This window comes from Podarcis liolepis, assembly GCF_965112155.1.
Source record: "Podarcis liolepis genome assembly, chromosome: 7".
In the NCBI taxonomy this organism is placed as follows: Eukaryota; Metazoa; Chordata; class Lepidosauria; order Squamata; family Lacertidae; genus Podarcis; species Podarcis liolepis.
The window spans coordinates 53,059,745-53,078,212 of NC_139561.1; the positions used below are offsets into that span (position 1 = coordinate 53,059,745).

Consider the following 18,468-nt stretch of genomic DNA (forward strand, 5'->3'; position numbering starts at 1 on the left):
AGACACAACTGGCCATATGGTTGGCTTGACCACTAGCCTTAAGGATTAAAAAAGAGCATCTGGCACTGCAACATCCTTGCTTGCTTTTACTCTGTCCCTCCTAATTACCTCAAGAGGCTTCTTTATTTATATCCTCAACTCTGCTGAGTGCTGGATTTCAGATGTTCGGCTTTCGTATGTATGTATATCCCACCTTTTTCCCAGACAGGGACTCAAGGTGGCTTACAGCTTAAATAGAAACATGTACTTAACTATGTACTTATAAGATTGTGCTCAAATTCAAAGCAGAATTCAAGGGGTTATAATTATTATTCCACTTCGCATTTCCAAATAAATCATGGCTTTAATACCAACCCAGTTCTTACAGCTAACCCTTTGAGAACACCACCCCCATGTAAGTTTGAAATGGACCTCAGAGACTTTCTTGGTTACAGGACCTTCCCTCGATACCTTATCACCTTTGCACACCAGGCGATAGGAGCCTGTCTGTCTCATGGTGGTGGTGGTGGGGGAATAACTCCTGGCAGGCAAGCACTACAAATCCCAGGACCCCCTGCTGCAGAGGAGCGTGCGAGAGAGCGATCCGCCGCAGAGGTGGCTGGGAGATGTAGTCCAAACCTTCCTCTTAGACTCCCGCTTGGGAGAAATAGTTTCCTCCTTTGGCTGGCGTCACTCGTGTGTGTGTGTATGTGTGTTTTGGGGAAGAAAGAGGGGGTGGAATTGGAACGATCGCTTCAGCATCAATCAGCCAGGCGGCGCATCCAATGGGAGAAGCCGGGGGCGGAGTTGGGCGGGGATGAAGGATGGAGCCTGCGGTGGCCACGGCGGCGGCGGCGGCTGGTGCAAGAGAAGCGACGCGCATGGGTAGGCTGTGTGTGGAGCTGTTCAGCGCAAAGGTGCTGAGCCTCGCTCGCGCTTAAGGAGGCTCCGCCGGCTGCTGCTGCTGCTGCTGCTCCCTTGGCTGGCGGCATGGGACTGGGATCCGGCTTCCTCCACTGCCACGCACAGTAAGCGATTGCACCTATGCAAATATATATGAATGTTTGTATGCGGATTTGAGAAAGGGAGCGATCCAAAGGGATCTCGCTTTTCGCGTGGCTGCTCTGCTTGCCCGCCTTCCTGCTGTTGTGCGCGGGTGTGGAGTTCCAGCGTGGGGAAGGCGATCTGGAGTAAGGAAAAAGGGAACGTGGTCCACGCTGCTGCCCCTCCCCAAGCGCCTGCCTCTGCTGTTCCGGAAGGGTGTATGTATTCATATCCTTTGTGTGTTTGCTTAAGCCTCGGCGCGCACGGACACTCCTTGCGTCCAGAAGGCGCTGCGAACAAGCGAGCAGATCGCGGCTTTATTCCTTTTATGCACTGAGGCGGGGTCACGCGAGTGGTGGCGAGACTGAGGATGCCCCCACCTCAATTATTTTTTTTTAAAAAAGAATAACTTGAGGGGTGCGCTGAGTCGGTCCACAAGTCCCTGCAGGCACGTCTGCGGGGAGATAGTACTATGCGGGGTGAAGCGTGGAGTAGAGTCACTACTACAGCCATAAGTAGGAGGCGGTGGGCAGCCCAGATTGCAAAATGGTTCCCTTGCATCGTACAGTCCCTCTCACCAACCTGCCTCCCCCACCCCTCAAATCTCCCCCAAAATCTACGGTTAATTTTCTTCCACAGATTGATATTTTCTCATTCAGCACTGTTTGACTGAGGTAGGTGGGTGGAGAGAAAGCTAAGCTGGGTTGGGCGTTGATCCCTCGGAGCAGCGAGGCGGTGGGGGAAATCCAGCGTGGCTGTGCTTATGGCCGAACGGCAGACCTGCCCTCTCCTTTGTGATTTGGTTTTCCCTTTTCTTTCTTTTTTGCTGCTGTCTGTTGCACACCAGTGGTTCACGCCACAGATTTCTGTGCCTAGCGACAGGGCTGGCTGTGAATACTGAGCAATGCCATATGCCATCAAGCCAGGAACATTGCCTCTGTGCTGATATCGCACCCTCTCCCGGGCTCTCAGTTCTGGTGCCCAGATCAACCCTTTGTCCCACACCGGGTGGGTTGTGCTGCTCGCAGTTCTGGTGCTGGGTGGATTATTGTCGCCTTACGGTTTTCTCAGTCGCCAAGGAGTAAAAAGAGGTCAGCAGCACAGCAGGGGGAACTCGGCGAAGTGCTTATCTGGGCGTGGAAAACGAGAGACAGAGAGATTGAAGTTTAATCAAGGAGCAGCATGCTTTCCATGCCAATGAATCATGGGGCCACGCAAATACCTCCTATGATTTGCCTTTGGCTGTGGGGGGAAAGAGATGCAAAACTAGCAGAGAAGCCCTGCCTAATCCAGGAGGGAGCCAAACGCAAACCAATTAGCTCTCTGCCATATGGCTTTGTCTTTCTTGCAGCCTACCTCTGGACTGTTCTATCCAGGATGCCCATCTGACAGATAATCTGCAGCGTGCAGTGCACTGGAAGTCAAAAGTACTCAGAATATCTGTTGATAAAATGGTCAGAATAAAATGTGTATCACAACAATAACCAGCCAGGACCCAGAACAAAGGTGGTTTATTTCAGGATAAGCTGGTGGGTGTGTATCTGTATCTGTGTGTGTGTGTGTCTTTTAATAATGTCAGCCATTTTTATTTGATTTGATTGTTGCATGAATGGTTCTGTTTGCCATTTTCTTTCTTTTTCTTTTTTTTAAAAAAGCAAAGCTCTGTGCTTCTTTTGTTGGTGTGTTTGCCCATTTGGCTCTCTTGTGCAGGCTTCTCTGCCTGAAAGGCTTTCCTGATGAGATTTTGTGCATGCCCCCCCCCTTCATTCTGGGATCCTGCAGGAACAGAGTCAAGAAGATTTCATATCCAGCTGGGCATTTTTGCATCTGGCAGCTGACGTGTGTTCAGAGTGTGCCAATGCATCTTGGTCAAGAAGAAAGGCTTGCAGATCATTGAAGGAACACAGAAAGGGGAGGTCCCTTTGGGATTGGTGTCGTGTCCTTTATGTTTCCAAATACTCTTTGTGATTCTTGGGATTATATCATTCAAAGTAGCTTACTGAATCCGGTCCTTCTTTATATACCTTAACTGCCTTGTTCTACCCATGATTACTGTGGTTGGGTTCGCCACCACCCCGCCCCTTCTTTCATGCTTCTAGGTGGAGTGGAGAGTCTTGGCTCACTGTAGTAGCATAACACTTAAGAGTATAACTGTGAGTGCAGAACTGGGGGGGGGGGGGAGTGATCATCAGTCCAGGTTAAATAAACCCATATAAAGGGCTGTGAACTTGATTGTGTGCTTAAGATGCCAATACCAATGTTCAGATGTTGGGGGGGGGGGCACCGCCATGTGTAGTAAAATGCCTGCTGTATAAAAGGATAATTGGCTAACTAGGTATAGCATAGTGTCAATAAATGGAACATTCCTAGCCTCTGAGTCAGGCATAGGCAAACTCAGCTCTCCATATGTTTTGGGACTACAACTCCCACCATCCCTAGCTAACAGGACCAGTGGTCATAGGAGTTGTAGTCCCAAAACATCTGGAGGGTGAGTTTGCCTATGTCTGCTTAGTTGTCTCCAACTAAGTCCTACTCAAAGTAGACCTACTGGAATTGATGTACCTAAATTTGTCACGTCCATTAATTTCAGTGTGTCTTCTCTGAGAAGACCTCAGTCAGAGACAACCACCTGGCTTTTTGACCCCTTTCAACAGAATGAATAAGTGTTTCCCCTCAATGCATCCATTTTAGAGAGTGGGATTAATCAATATATAGAGCATGATACTCTTAATCTCAAGGTCGTGAGTTTGAGCCCCATGTTAGGCAAAAGATTCCTGCATTGCAGGGGGTTGGACTAGATGACCCTCATGGTTCCCCTTCCAACTCTACAATTCTATGATTATTGTTTTATACTGTCTGAGTGGCCACCGTTGTACCTGTGGGTTCATTATAAGGAGTAGCTTAGGAATTCAGCCATGTAGTTATTGAAAGTAAGAAATCAGCCTCCAGATCTGTCACTGTTTTGACATTTTACGGAAAGCAGGTATATAGCTCTTATGCTGTGTACAGAAGCATAGGAAGCTGCCTTATACTGAATCAGATCTTTGGCTCATCTAGCTCAGTAATGGCTACACTGACTGGCAGTAGCTCTCTGGGGTTTCAAACAGGGAAGTCTGTCCCAGTCCAACCTAAAGATGACAAAAAATTGAACCTAGGACTGTGTGCATGCAAGGCAGATGCTGTACTACAGAGCCACAGCCCTCACTGTATAGAAAATAGAGTCAGCTGAGAGATAAAACAGAAGAGTAGATCTCCCATGTGGTACTGGGCATTACTGTTTCATGCTACCCAGCTTTCTCAAACTGTGGGTTCCCAGATGTTGTTGAACTACAACTCCCATCACCCCTAGCTAGCAAGGCCAGAGCTCAGGGATGATGGGAGTTGTAGTCCAACAACATCTGGGGACCCACAGGTTGAGAACCACTGCTTGAAACGGGGGGGGGGGTGTCAGTTGTACAAATGCCATACACACATTAAATGCACTATTGACGCCTAAAATTATCATGTCAAGGAGAAGGTTCTAGGCTTGTACTTTTTGACCATATCTTAATTAAGAGGTAATGTTTTTTAAGGGAAGATGTTTCAAACACGAGTTACGCCCCCCCCCCCGCTCCCACAGACTGCAGTGGTACATCCCTGCAATAGGTACACCTCACAAGGGTTCTGCTCATCTGGTCCAGCTCTTAGAACCACTTTCCCAATGTGTCTAATGGAGTGCTTGCTGCGCCCACAACAGCAGCTCCCAAAATACTAGAGAGGAGGGGACATGGCGCCTTTCAGGTGTCAATGGACCTCAGCTCTCACCAGTCCCAGCTAACATGGCCAGGGATTAATGGGAAACTGGGAGTCCAATAACATATTGAGAGCCACAAGTTCCTTACTCCTGCACTAAAGGGACATCTATAGGCACATATTGCCACTGTCACTGGCCCCCTGGTCGCATCCATAATGGACGTATGCAGGGGGGGGGGTGGAGGATACACGGCACATTTATGTTGTATGCATGCATGTTGAGGGAGGGGTGCTCCCATATCAGGGCTGGCCCAGCACATTTTGCCGTTGAGCCAAAATGGAAAGTGCTGCCTTTCCCACCTTGATGTTACCTTGATACTGACTCTTCCCCGGCCCCTGATGCAAGCTCCTCTTTTGCTTCCACCCCAACTGCCGAGAAAAAGGGGAGAAAAAGGAGGCCTGAAAAAGAGGCTGGGGGTGTGTGCCAGTGGCAGTGGGGGTGGACAGAGACAGAGGAGGATGTGAGAGGGGAGTAGGAGGCAGTGGAGGAGGCAGGCAGTGAGCAGCTTGCTCTTTGGGGGCCCAAATCTGCCTCCCCTCTCAGTGGTCCTGAGCCTGCCGCCCTGAGGAATTGCTTCTGCATTCCTCATGGATGGCTTGCCCCTTTCCCATATTGTTGAATACGGGAGTGAAGAACACCCAAATAATTTCCAAGTCTGAGCCCTGTGAACCCAGGCTCCGTCAAGACCTGCCCTTGATCCCTGTTTAGGCAGTAGGGCGGTTCATAAAAAAACTTTTTTTTAAATGGCTGCTCCAAAGGTCTTATCTCACTATACTAGGGATTATATAGCTATATCTGAAATTTCATGCAGATCAGTTAATATCTCGACCCTCCTCCACAAAAATAGCTGTTTACTTGGCCGTTTTCCTATGTCGTGAAGGCTGAAATTTCAATTCAGTGGAGCAGGGTCAAGATATTAACTGATATGCATGAAATTTCAGATATAACTATATAATCCCTAGTGTAGTAAGACCAGACCTTTGGAGCAGGCATTTTCAAAAAATAGTTTTTTGTGAACCGCCCTATTAGGCAGTGATTTTAGATATGCCTGCAACAGCATGCTACAAAAGGCAAAGTTGTTGCTTTCCATAGCTGTCGCCTCAGTTAAACTCCTTTCCCCTGGCGTATACCCTGCCCAAGAGACATAGCTGAAAGGCAGCTTGCTGCTCTCTCTTTTTGCACTCAAGGGATCCTTCCTTATCGCTTTAGACCTCGCTCAAGGAATTCTCCTTTGTAGGTTTGTTGTGGCTTCAGCAGTTTGGCAGCTGGGTCAGGGCTAACCACTTTGCCCCTCCTGTTACTGACTTAACAAATCCCGGTCTCCCAAGTAACCTAACCCAGCAAGGAACAATAACAGATATAAACCTTTGTTTTTGTTTAAGCAAGCTTACTGCACCCAGACTTGTAAATGTGGTATGTTATTTTAATACACCATTTTGTTTTATGATGCGTATGCTAAAAACTGCTGGTTTTATTTATATTTTGGATTTTTTAGATCGTTTTAAACATCTGATTTCATCAGTAGTTAAAGAATAAAACAAAATAAAATGCAAGCACAAAGCCTGCAGCTTGCACAGAAAGTCACATGCAACATTACCTGCCTAAAATTGTGGCTGTGTGCTCAGTGCAATGTCCCTCTCCTCTGCACCCCAGCTACAGTTCTCAGGGCTCACTAGAGAGAAAGAATGCCTATTAAAGCAGGATGTTTTGGAACCCAGTTCCATGTTGCTAAAGAGGCAGATCTGAAGAGCTTAAGGCCACTCGTTTGCCCTTGCAGGCATCTGTTTCTGCCAACTGAGGAGGACGCTTCATGCATCTGATGATGTAGACCAGCCTTTCGTAAACTTGGGTCCCCAGATGTTCTTGAACTACAGCTCCCATTATCCACAAACACTGGCCATGCTGGCTAGGAATGATGGGAACTGTAGTCCAACAGCATCTAGGGACCCAAGGTTGAGAAAGGCTGATGTAGACTCTAGTCCACCAAAGCTTTGCCTGTAGGTCTCCAAATCAGTTTGCAAATTCTTTTTTTAAAAAAAGTCATCATGAAAACTCATCAGCATTGCAGTCCATTCCCCCCCCCCCAATATGTATGTTTGTATGTTATTGTCACCAATATATCCATTTTTAGGCTCACTTTACTGGAGTGTATCCATTTTTGTACATCTTACTGGGCTGGAGAACTGCATTGCAATATCTAGGAAAGTGCTAATTTCAAAGGATGCATTTCCATTTGCGTCTTATTATTTTTAGTGGAAATTAGTTTGATTCACATTTAATTCCAATTTGAATCAAACTTCGCTCCCATCCCTATGCCAGATTCACTGATATTTTTTGTTGTAGCAGACTGATTTGAGAACCCCTCTGAAAACCATGATTGCATTTTGCATAGAATTCAACATCCTCTGTGCGAGAGATGGTGGGTGCTCTGATCTTTTTGTTTTCTGCTTTCGTTTTATTAGAAGGTCTGTCTCCAATCTTATTTTTAGCTTCGCAATTTTTGCCACTCGACTATCATATTCCCAGGACTTCAGCAGCCCAATAGATGAACAAGTATTTCCTTTCAGTGTTTACAACTGAACGCTTCCCTTGTTGCGCTAAAATACAGGACAACTACATGACAAGGGAATGTCGCTGAAGCACTTTCCGTGCTAACCTGATTGAACAAGGAAAACAGAATCATACTGTTGCCCAAGGCAGGAGACACATTAAAAAGAAACTTCGGGCTGCGATTCTAGACACACTTGCTAGGGAATAGGGTCATTCAGACTGGAGAGCCATGCAGACATGGAACATTTGCTCAACAGCCACTCTGTGTGATAATGAGTTCATATGGGTGGCAGCCTAATAGGCTTGATCTTCAGCATTATTTTATAGATTTCACTGATCTGTTAGACAACGTATTGTGTGTGTGTGTGTGTGTGTGTGTGTGTGTACGGACCTATATCTTCTCACACCAGTTTTGCAAAAGAAATCCTGCAAAAACCCTCCTTTTGCAAACTTTCTCCTTTATATCTCAATGTTCTGGGGAAATGATCAGCTGATATAGCAAAGACAACTCTGGCTACGTGGTTACTTGGGAGTAAGTCCCACTGAATTAAATAAGGTTTACTTTGGAGTAGAGATGCACAGGATCGAAGTGCTGGTATCACATTTTATACAGTAGAGGTTTGATTCCAGGGAGAACTACGATTCTTGTTATCTGTTTGCCTGTCTATCATCTGCCTGTCTGTCCATCTGCCTGTCTATCAATATTCTTCAGGGTGTCTTTTAACCAACTGATTAATCAATCCAGTGAGATTGCAATGTGCATTTCTAGGAATCATGGGCAGCTGAGCAAGGCATAACTCAGTGAGTTCCCTGGTGGAAAATGACTTTGCCTCACCATGCACCTCTGCAGGAAAGGGGCCAGAGACTAGGGGAAGGTGTTTAAGGAATGCAGTGCAAAATACTGGGAGGCTACCCATATGGACTAGAACCTTACAACCTGACAATTATTTCATTATCTGTTCATTTACTTACAGAGTTACTTATATTCATAGCCTGCCTTATAAACATTTGTTATCTGGGCAGCCTACAGAATGAATATAAGATTATAAATACAGCCCACCCACAACTTGCATGGGAATGAGGTTCCAGTGATAGTGTGCATATCTTGGCACATGAGCTACCTTACCTTCTGGAGGAGGCATGCCAAACAAGTCTTACCCCACAAGCAAGGCAGCTCTCTGGGCTCTGGGACACTTGTCAGGAGACATTGCAGGGCCATCTGAGTTCCTGCAAAATCTCTCAAGAGCCTTCAGAGCCTGTGCAAGAGCCTCCCAGAGCAAGGCGGAGAGCTTAAAAGTGCCTTCCGTGCTGGGAAAGCCCTGTGCAAAAATAGCTTTTAAACTCTCCGCCTTCCATGCATCAGATCTGTGTGGTTTCAACTGGCTGATCTTCAGCCATGTAAAGTTGAAATTGCACATGTCAAACATGTGGGAGTTGCGAGTCTACTGCACAGCCAGAGCCGGCCTGCCCATGAGGCGGGGTGAAGTGTGTGCCTCAGGCGGCAGAAGTTCAAGAGGTGGCACTTTGCCTGCCCCACTTCCTCCGCCAAGAGCGAGCCGTTCCAGCACAGGGGCGGCAGGGCCAGAGGCATTTCTCCTCAGGTGGTGAAACAGGGTGGGCTGCCTCTGTGTACAGCCACGATACAACAATTGAAATCAGAATGCAGCAGAGGGCAGCAGAAAATAAAAACTAGGCTGAAACAAATTTACTAGTTCACAACAGATTTCAAAGGCGAAGACAAATTTTAAGAGGCATGCAAATTTTTAAAAATGTATTTATCTCACATCAAGTTGACAACAAGATAGACACTAGGTTATTCTCTCACAATCCAGTTGCCACCACGGACACCTGCAAAAAAAGGAAGAGAAAGGTTCAGAAATTGATAGATCCTAAAGAGAGATCTTTATCAGATACTGATGTGAAAATTCAGAACATAGGGGGGTTGGACTAGATGACCCTTGGGGTCCCTTCCATAATTCTATGATTCTATAAGCAGAGTAGTTCTTTGATTTCCTATGTTCCTAAGTGAGGTCCTAGAATAAGAGATGTTGGGAAATGCTATTGTACATTCATTAGGGAAGATTGCCCAAAGCAAGATGGACAGAGTCGTATTTGATTTACTCTAGCCCTCCATGAGGACTGTCATTTGACTCTCAAAAATGAAAAGAAAAAAGCACCCATGTGAGGGGCTGGTTTTATAATTTAAGGTCTTGTGGCAACATGTATCCAATCTGCTTGCTAAACAAATGCTTTGTTAATATGAAGCAGTAAACAGAAGGCCTTTCATACCTCTAAATCTACTACAGCAATAACAGTGACTTAAAAAGTATGGCTTTTAAGTCCAAACACTGGCAAACCGGAGTTATAATTTAAATGTAAGTAATTCCTGAGAGGGATATTTTTGCAAGATCAAATACAAAACAGGGTAAGGTACTGCAGAGACAGCTTCTAATTCTTCTTTCAATGAGTTACCATTACACTGCCAGGGTGCCATCTCAATGAAAAATTAAAATTAGAAGCTGATCATGTTTCAAAGAGGTTTGTGGTGGTCTCAGGATTTTGCAGAGGCTGAAATGGACAGGTTCATTCATTTCAGTGGGCCTGCTCAGAGTATAACTTAGTTGGATACATGCAAGCCATATATTGAACAGAATTAGCTTTGAAGTTATACATACTGTATTGTTCTTATAATTTCATATATAACCTGCACCATTTGTCCTTGATAGCTCATTGCGCTTGGGCGATCTCAGAATGTATGCAACAAATTTGCATTATCTGCTGTTCATTTCCAGGTTTAAAATTGATTTTCTGCATAGAGTTTGTTTAGCTTTGTAGGTATCAAATTGTGTCTCCCTAATTGATACATTTAATGAAGTTAGACCGTATTTGTAGATGTGAGGGGAGGAAATGCCCTCTCCACTGTTTACCTATGTAGATCAGGCGATGAAAAGTTGTTCTCAGCATGCAGAGAGTTGTGTGGAGATGGTCTTGCAGCGTTTTAGGTGAACTTAAGCAGAAGTCCCACCAGGCTATTTCTGGGGCTACAAGACTTCCCTTGTGGAAACAGGGGGGCGGGCGGAGGAGATCAGTTTAGAGATGAAGGAAGAATCAGTTTTAACAGATTTATACACAGAAGCTGGTGTTTCTGATCCATCCAAGTTCTACCTATACGAGGCTACCTCTTGCATCAAGTACTTGCTTATGTCTGTACATCATTGTAAAGAAAGAAAGAAATCCTGACTATTTAAGTGCACAATGACACAGAAAAGGAATATGTATATTAGATACATATAAAATAGTCAAGCAGTACTATATTTCTGCTGCATAATTTTAGAAGTATAATTGCAAAGGTATTTTTATGCAGTTATATGTGTTGTTTATGTGCTGGTTACTGCAGGAAACCTGGAGTGTATTGGTGTGTGTGTGTGTATGTGTGCATAATATTAAAAGTATAATAATGTATATACATAATATATGAGAAATTTTAGCATGTGTGGATAAGTGCACCACTGAGACCTTCATCCCTAGAGCAGCTGCAGGTGGTGTCTGATTGATGGGGACAGGAAATGCAGGAAATGCAGACGAGGCGTCCTTCCTGCTTTGGCTCATGTGGAGCAACACAAGAAGAAGAACCTACTGGACCAGGTCAATGGCCCCTCTAGTCCAGCATCCTGTTCTCACAATGGCCAGCCAGAAGTCTGTGAGAAGCGCCCAAGCAGGATTCATGCACAACAGCCACTCTGCCCGCCTGTGGTTCCTAGCAACCGTGATTGAGAGGCCTACTGCCTCTGACAGTGGAGGTGGAACATGGCCACCATGGCTAGTGGCCACGGATTAGTCGCCTAATCCTCTGTGAACTTGTCTAAGTTAGTGGCCATCACAGCCTCCTTTTAGGGCAAGTCCCACAGTTTAATGATATGCTATGTGAAGAAGTCCTTTCTTTTTTCCATCCTCCTGAATGTTCCTTCATTCAGCTTCATTGGATGCTCAGGAATCCCATGCTATGAAAGAGGGAGAAAAACCTTTCCCTGCCCACTTTCTCCACGGCATGGATAATTTCATAAACTTCTGTCGTACTGCTTCTTATCTGCCTTTTCTCTTAACTAAAAAGCCACAGGTGCTGCAACATTGAACAGGGACTTCATTGGAGGGTTCAGGGTGCAAGAATCAGCATTTGCAGCTGCCGTAGATGGCTCCCTTAACGTTACACCGGGAAGAGCAAATCACTTACTTCCTGTCTCCCTGAAATAAAATAGAAGCCAAATCAATGCATAGGGATGTTTCACATGGACATAATAACCAGTTGTTTACATGTTTACCTACTTCATTGTAAATCCTACTTGGAGGTGCCAGGGATTGGGACCTTCAACGTGAAAAAAAGGGACCTACCATGCAGCTATGGCTCCTTAATCAAGTGTAACACTGTGTTTTAAATTCTGAATTTTAAAATTGTTGTAACATGCCCTGGGATCTGCTGGTGAAGGGTGGGTAAATACTTAAACTATTATTATTATTAAATTAATTAATGTGTTCTTGGAGCAGTTAATATAAGTATATGTTAATGACAATATGGGAGGAAGTAGATGCTGGTTTGGTATTTGGAGACACACACACACATTCTCCATAAAGAGGAGAAGTAAGACATGTTCAGAAATTTTATTTTTTAATTAACAGGAATTAGACAGCTTTGGCGCAAAGACCAGAGCAAGGCATTCCCCAGAAGAGGTTTATCAGCCTGATGTATAAATGCTCAAGATATAATAATAATCTGTATAATATGCACTAGGCTTCCAATTTAGGTTAATTCCTAAGCAGTGAAGTCACTCTGGTTATAGCTTGCTATCTTCAGGAAAATGGTTTTTGACTGGTCTAGAATATCCTGAATAGTCTTTTGCAAATGAAACTATAATTTTGGAGGATTTCTCATTTGGAGTGTGAACAACTGCTACCTTTTTTTCTTAACAGGCTTTGCTCTTCTCATTTTTCTCACATCTTTTATTGATTCTCTCCCCCTCCAAGCTTTGTCCTAGAGCAAGTGGATTATACTAAATGTATTTCTCATCCTCAAGGCACCTCAGCAGTGGCTCCTCTGTGCCTTATACTCTCTCTGCCTGAATGTAAAACTAGACTCTGGGTGATCATGTTTAATTTGGTACCTTTGGCAATTCACACTATCATTCAGCATATGCCTGGACACTTTTTGGCCATGGCTGGAATGCACCACTATTCCCATAACAAAGGGCCATCTGAATCATTCATTGTACCCAGCAATTACATTTTCTTCTTTTTGGAATGTTTGCTGTGGCATGTGGACATGCATAGGAACATAGAAAGCTGCTTTATACAGAGTCAGACCATCTAGCTCAGTATTGTCCATACTGGTCCGATGCCAGATCCTATGGAGAAGGTGTCAAGGCTGGATGCTGGTCAAAAGTTGCCTCAGCACAGACAGTTCCCACTTATTCCAGCAAAGCCTGCAGCCAGACTGAAGCCTTTTATGCTTCTGTCTCCAGAATACCACTTCCATCCTCCATACCTTAAACAGCCTGAAGATGGGTTCTCCTCCTACTCCATTCCATAGTCTTCTTCTGGTGTGCTCCTTTTGTCTCAAAGCTGGTGATCACAGAACCATAGAATTGTAGAGTTGGAAGGGATCCTAAGGATAATCTAGGCCAACCCCCTACAATGCAGGAATATGCAGGAATATCCCCATATAGGGATTGTGATGGCATCAGAGGAGTGCCAATGCAGCCCCCCACTCCAGGTCTGGATCACTGCTAGATTCAGAAGCCATGAAAGCTGGTGAAAGAATTCTCAGAAATGGTTTTGGGGAAGGGGAGTTGGCTGAAGGCAGCAGCAGAGGTAGAAAGAATTGGGCCTCTACACTATGAATTGAGGGGACTGAGAGTATGTTGGCAAAGAGCACCCCCAAAACCTGGAATCAATGGTGCTCAGGGTGGTTTTTGCCTCCCCCAGTAACTGAACAGTTCTGAAGACTGTTCTAAAAGAGTCTGAAAGATTACGGGACGTGGGTGCAACATGAAGATAGAGGTAGAGATCGGTGAATCTCTAAATTTCAGTTTCCCTCATTTTCCCAACCTTAAGCTTTCTGCTCATTTCCACATCAGTTTGTGATCATGATTAAAAACAAAACAGAACTCCGCATGAAAATGTGTATCCATTTTTGTGTGCATTTCACCTGATCGACACATTTTTTTATGTAATTTTGCCTGTTTTTGCAATAACACAGTTGAAGCAGTCAGTTGTCCCCATCCTCCTTCTGCCGAGTCATTTTGGAAGACTTTACTTCTGGATCCAGGCGGCACTTGACAGGAAAGTTTTTACCTGCCCCTTGGAGCGATCCTCGTTCACAAAATGGCTTTGCATGATTAATACCTGCTTCTCTCCAAGCACCAACTATTAGGGGATCATAAAGGCCTTTTGAAAACCAAACACCTTGGCGCTGTGTACAAAGCCCGCTTAGCGGTGCGAAAATGAGGTCCAAAGAGCTGCGGCGGCTTCCCAGTGGCCCTTCCGTCATCTCTCGCGTTTCAGATGTTGCTTTAAACATGAATAACTCTTTCTCCCCCACCAACCCAAGTTCCTTTTAAACCTTTGTGCTGAATATTATTGAAGAGCTCTGAACAAAGGGCAGAGGCTCTTGTCTAATGAGAGGAATAGTGTCCCGAAGGACTTTGTCTGATGGAATATTCATTAGGCAGACTGCCAGCTACAAGGGTCCTTTGACAATTGCTGGGTCCCACTAAATTTGGATGCAACAAAGATTTTGTGCTACTTCTTAGCATGCAGTCAATGAATCCTTGCCCGCTTTTGTTTTCCCACAAAGAATGGGGTGTGTCACAGAAACTGGAGCTTTCATAGTGCAATCCATTGACTGAGGTCAATGGGACTGAGGTCCCAGGTAAGCATGGATACCAGAGGTCAGCAATCTTTTGGGTCCTGGGGGACATTTGCCAATGGGAGAAGCTGTCATGGATGCTACACTTACATTGCAACAAAGCATATACTGCCACTGATTCCATGGACTATGACAGAGCGCCTCTTTCAAGCCAAATTCCAGGAAAGCCTTCCACACTCAGCAATTTATGGGCATACCATTAAAAAACAAAAACAAAAACAAAACCCAGACAAAAGGAATTTTATAAATGATTTGAAAACAGCAGAATATAGGTTTTTAAAGAATAGAGACATATGTATATGTGCATTGCTAGTACCTTAATATGCATTGATAAAACTTCAATACCTCCCATCAACAAAATTTATCTCAGGGTGATTTACTAGACACACACACACACACACACACACACACACACACTAGATGCAGATAATCACACATATAAAACCGGCCAATCTATAAAAAAGAGTCAACAATATGTAAGAAGAACTTCAGAATCTTGAGCCGATGCTTTTTTAATATAGATATATTATGTCTAAAGAATGCAATGGTGGCGCCAGGTGAGCCTTTCAGGAGAAGTTGGGACACTACAGTTGATCAGCCATCTTCTTAGTTGTCAGTGACTTCTGTAAAACATGTGATTCTGTGTGGCCAATAAAGTTCCGTGTTGGTCACAATGTGACATGTCGCTCATCACACCAGCAAATCATGCAGCATGCAGGTGCCGTGTAAGGAGATATTTACCTGCTGACATCAGATGATCACAACTAGTAACACTTGAGGAATTTTTGAATTCCATTACAAACTGAAATGATCTGCACTGTCATGGGGTGCTATTGGATGGGATCATTGCATTAGTTTTCCTGATTATAATGCTAGCACTTCTAGCCCAGGTTCTAATGTTCCTTTTACACTGCATTAACTACTACATTATGGAACTGTGACATTTTGATCAATAAACTGTCATGTTTTAAATGGAAAGAAAGAACTGTACTGTAGAGATCAGAACATGATCCTCAATTTTGTCATGTGGAATTGCAGTGCGAAAACTCCTGTAATTTTCCAGGTTAATGAGGTTGACCCTGTAAGCAAATACCACAGAAATGAGCATGAAACTTCTGCTAGATTCCACTCCTTTTCCAGAAGTGGCTTTTACATTGTGTGAAAGGTCACATAAAATGTAGAAATTATCAGCTAAGGAAACATAGGGAAAGTGTGATAAAGTGCTGTCCAGACCTCACTATGAACAGTTTGCTTCAAAATGGGTGCTCAAACCCTTAAAATGTAAGTTCCCTGTGAGAGACCAGGATGAAGATTGGCAGATTTTGTTCAGGGGGAAAAGGGAAACTAGGCTAAGCCTGCTTCAAAACATGCTTCAGAGCATGAGATATCTCCTGAACTAGTTCCTAACCTAAGAACCTTCAACCCACCAATTGCTTTAATCCCAGCTGGGCCTTCCCTGACATTCCCCCTTCCCATAAACTTTCACCCTGACTCCTTGACCTTCATGCTCCATCCTTCATGCAGTTCACACTCCAGAACACAGTCAACTACAGCACCTCCTGCACTAATATGCAGATTGCAACCTAATTATCCATGGGCTTCCACCATTCTGGGAAGTTCCAATGTAATGCTCAGCTCAAAAACTGCAAGTCCCTTTAAAACACGTATTTGGAGAGGCAACACATTTACGAATGTGTATTTAAATGTGCTCTTTTTGTGTGCACATTATTGCCGAATTGAGCAGCATGCCTACATAAAGAAGAGGCATGGCCTGGAATTAGACTGATTCAGCTACCCCTAATTACAGTGACAGGACCCAATTGGAAAATAACACGAATAAAAAGTGGGAGGGAAGAAAAGCTGGAAATGGCTCCTAGGTTTTGCAGAGGGTGAAAATGAATTTAGAAATAGGCCTCTTGTTTTGATTTTGCTGTATTCTTAACCCGGACAACACGTGTAGTGTTTGCTTGGCCATATAACTTCTGTCTATCTTTGCAAAGGAACATAAGACGTGAGCCCCATGATTGGATCACACAAAAGACCCATCTGGTCCAGCAACCTGTTCTCACAGTGGCCAACCAGTACACTACAATATCCTCTGTGAGGTGAGGTGAACAGAACTATACACAGTATTCTAAGCAGGTCCACACCATAGATTTGAATAAGGACATTATGATATTGGTAGTTTTCAAACCCTTTCCTAATGGACCCTAGAAAGAAATTTGTGTTTTTCCCAGCCACTGAACACACGGTCAAAATCTTCACCAAGCTGTTCAGAAGACTAGATCTTTGGCTTGCAGTAGTGTGGTGGGACAGAGCCATAGATCTGCCCTTCTGACATGGGCATTGCTGCAGCTTACATCAAGGGCACTGGCCTCAGGCAATGGTGAGGATCTGCTAAGGCATCACCTAATATACACATCCTTGTATGCATCTTTGCCTAAAATGTGCATTTAAAAGCAGCTTTCCCAAATGCGGTACATTATTTTCATTAATATAAGCATTTTATGCACTTTCCTCTAATATATTTTTGTGTGTTTCATATATGTTTATTTAATATATATTTAATATATTTATTATTTTTAATATTTAATATATTGATATGTATTTTATATATATTGCGTGCATTTTGTGTGTTGGAAGATTGCAAGATTCAGGAAAGTGCCAGTTTGAAGGATAGCTTTGTTTTGGTTTGCAAATTGGTTCGGTAACTACAAGTTATGCAGTCTGAATGACTTTCTACCCCATTCCCACATACAGGTGCGACTTGTTTATTTTTAAAATCCATGCTTCCACAAGTGTGAAATTTCTGTGGTGTTGGATCCGTGTTGACTCCTTCACATTTTAAGTTGTAAATTGTGGCTTGATGTTTCAGCCTTCGAGGGATGAGCCTGCAAATGTGTGAACTAGTTCTTAGATTAGTTAATTGCAGTTTTTTTTCTGTTTCTGTTGCCCAACATACTACTGAGATGAGATCTCTGGGGATAATTGCTGCACTGCCCTGTTATTATGCTTTGTTTGAAACGAGAAGTCTTTAAGTGTATGTCAGGGCAAACAGTGTTCTGATTTGCACAGCACCTTATGAACAAACAGACCCATTTGAACAGGGGGTGGAGTGGGGAAGGGAACCATGTAATTATGCAAAAGGAGCAACCTTTGTGAACAAAGCTACATAGAATATGCAACACAGACACACTTACCAAGGACTTACAGTGAGAGTTCGCTCTAAGGAATTGTATCATATTTATTTTGGTCAATGGTCCACTTGGTCCCAGTGTCATCAATCTGACCAAAAGCAGATTCCAAATGTTCCCCAGGAGGACTTTCCCCCAGTTCTGTAAGCCATGGCTGGGGTGGGGGAGAAATTTGATTCTGCTTGCATTTAAATCTACCCAATTCAAACTTTCCAGAACAACATACAAACCGAAGCATAGCTATTCTTTGAAATTTGCCCTTCTCCAGCTTTTGCAGTGCACGGGATGTGTACAAAACTGAATGTGTGCCTAAACATGCATATATTAGTGACAGTGGGAGAGGGTGAAAACAACATGGCATTCAAATAACAAATAACCATTGGCCATGCTGGTTGGGTTAGGGCTGACGCGTGTTGGAGGCCAGCAGCATCTGAAGGCCAGCATCTTGGCCAGTCCTCCTTTACATATTTACTGAGAGAGGCCATTGGCCTTTCAAGCCTAGTGCTGTCCAAGGTCTCTAGCAAAGGTCTTTCTCAGCTCTGTTGCCTGGGGTTCTTTTTAACAGGAGATTCCAAAGATTGAACCTGGAATCTTTTGCTTACATGTGCTTGCTTGACCACTGAACCATGGCCCTTCTCACTCCAAAATGCCTGTTTTATTTAGATTGGAGTATTTGAGAAAAACATTTCCCTTATGAAGCTCTGTTATCTTTGGGTAAAAGCAATTTGCACCGGAGACTGTTCATGAGTTAGCCCAATATGCTGTCTTCAAGAATTATGTATCTCTCATCCCTGTGACATTCCCTGGCTCAAGTATGTATATATTTTTTTTACAGATTTGAGATTCCCCACTTCTTCTGCTATGATTTTCAGTGTGAGCTTTGGAAAAACTGGCGCTACAAATTTTTGGGAAGTCAGTGCTTCCTTTCTGTTCCTTGGTGCCCCTAAAGCCACACACACACACACACACACACACACACACACCACTTC

General features: G+C 44.0%; 1 protein-coding gene across 3 annotated transcripts in view; it reads left to right on the top strand.

Annotated features, from left to right (window-relative positions):
• The first annotated feature begins 792 nt into the window (after window positions 1–792).
• The window catches only part of SMPD3 (sphingomyelin phosphodiesterase 3), a 351,886-nt gene continuing 334,210 nt past the window's right edge, over window positions 793–18,468 (top strand). For 2 of the 3 annotated variants that reach the window (XR_014528791.1, XM_083514992.1), the window contains exon 1: window positions 819–1,007. The gene's annotated coding sequence lies outside the window, so the exon portion shown is untranslated. Of the gene's footprint in view, window positions 1,008–18,468 lie in introns of all 3 variants that reach the window. The other variant, XR_014528790.1, reaches the window with a different exon arrangement.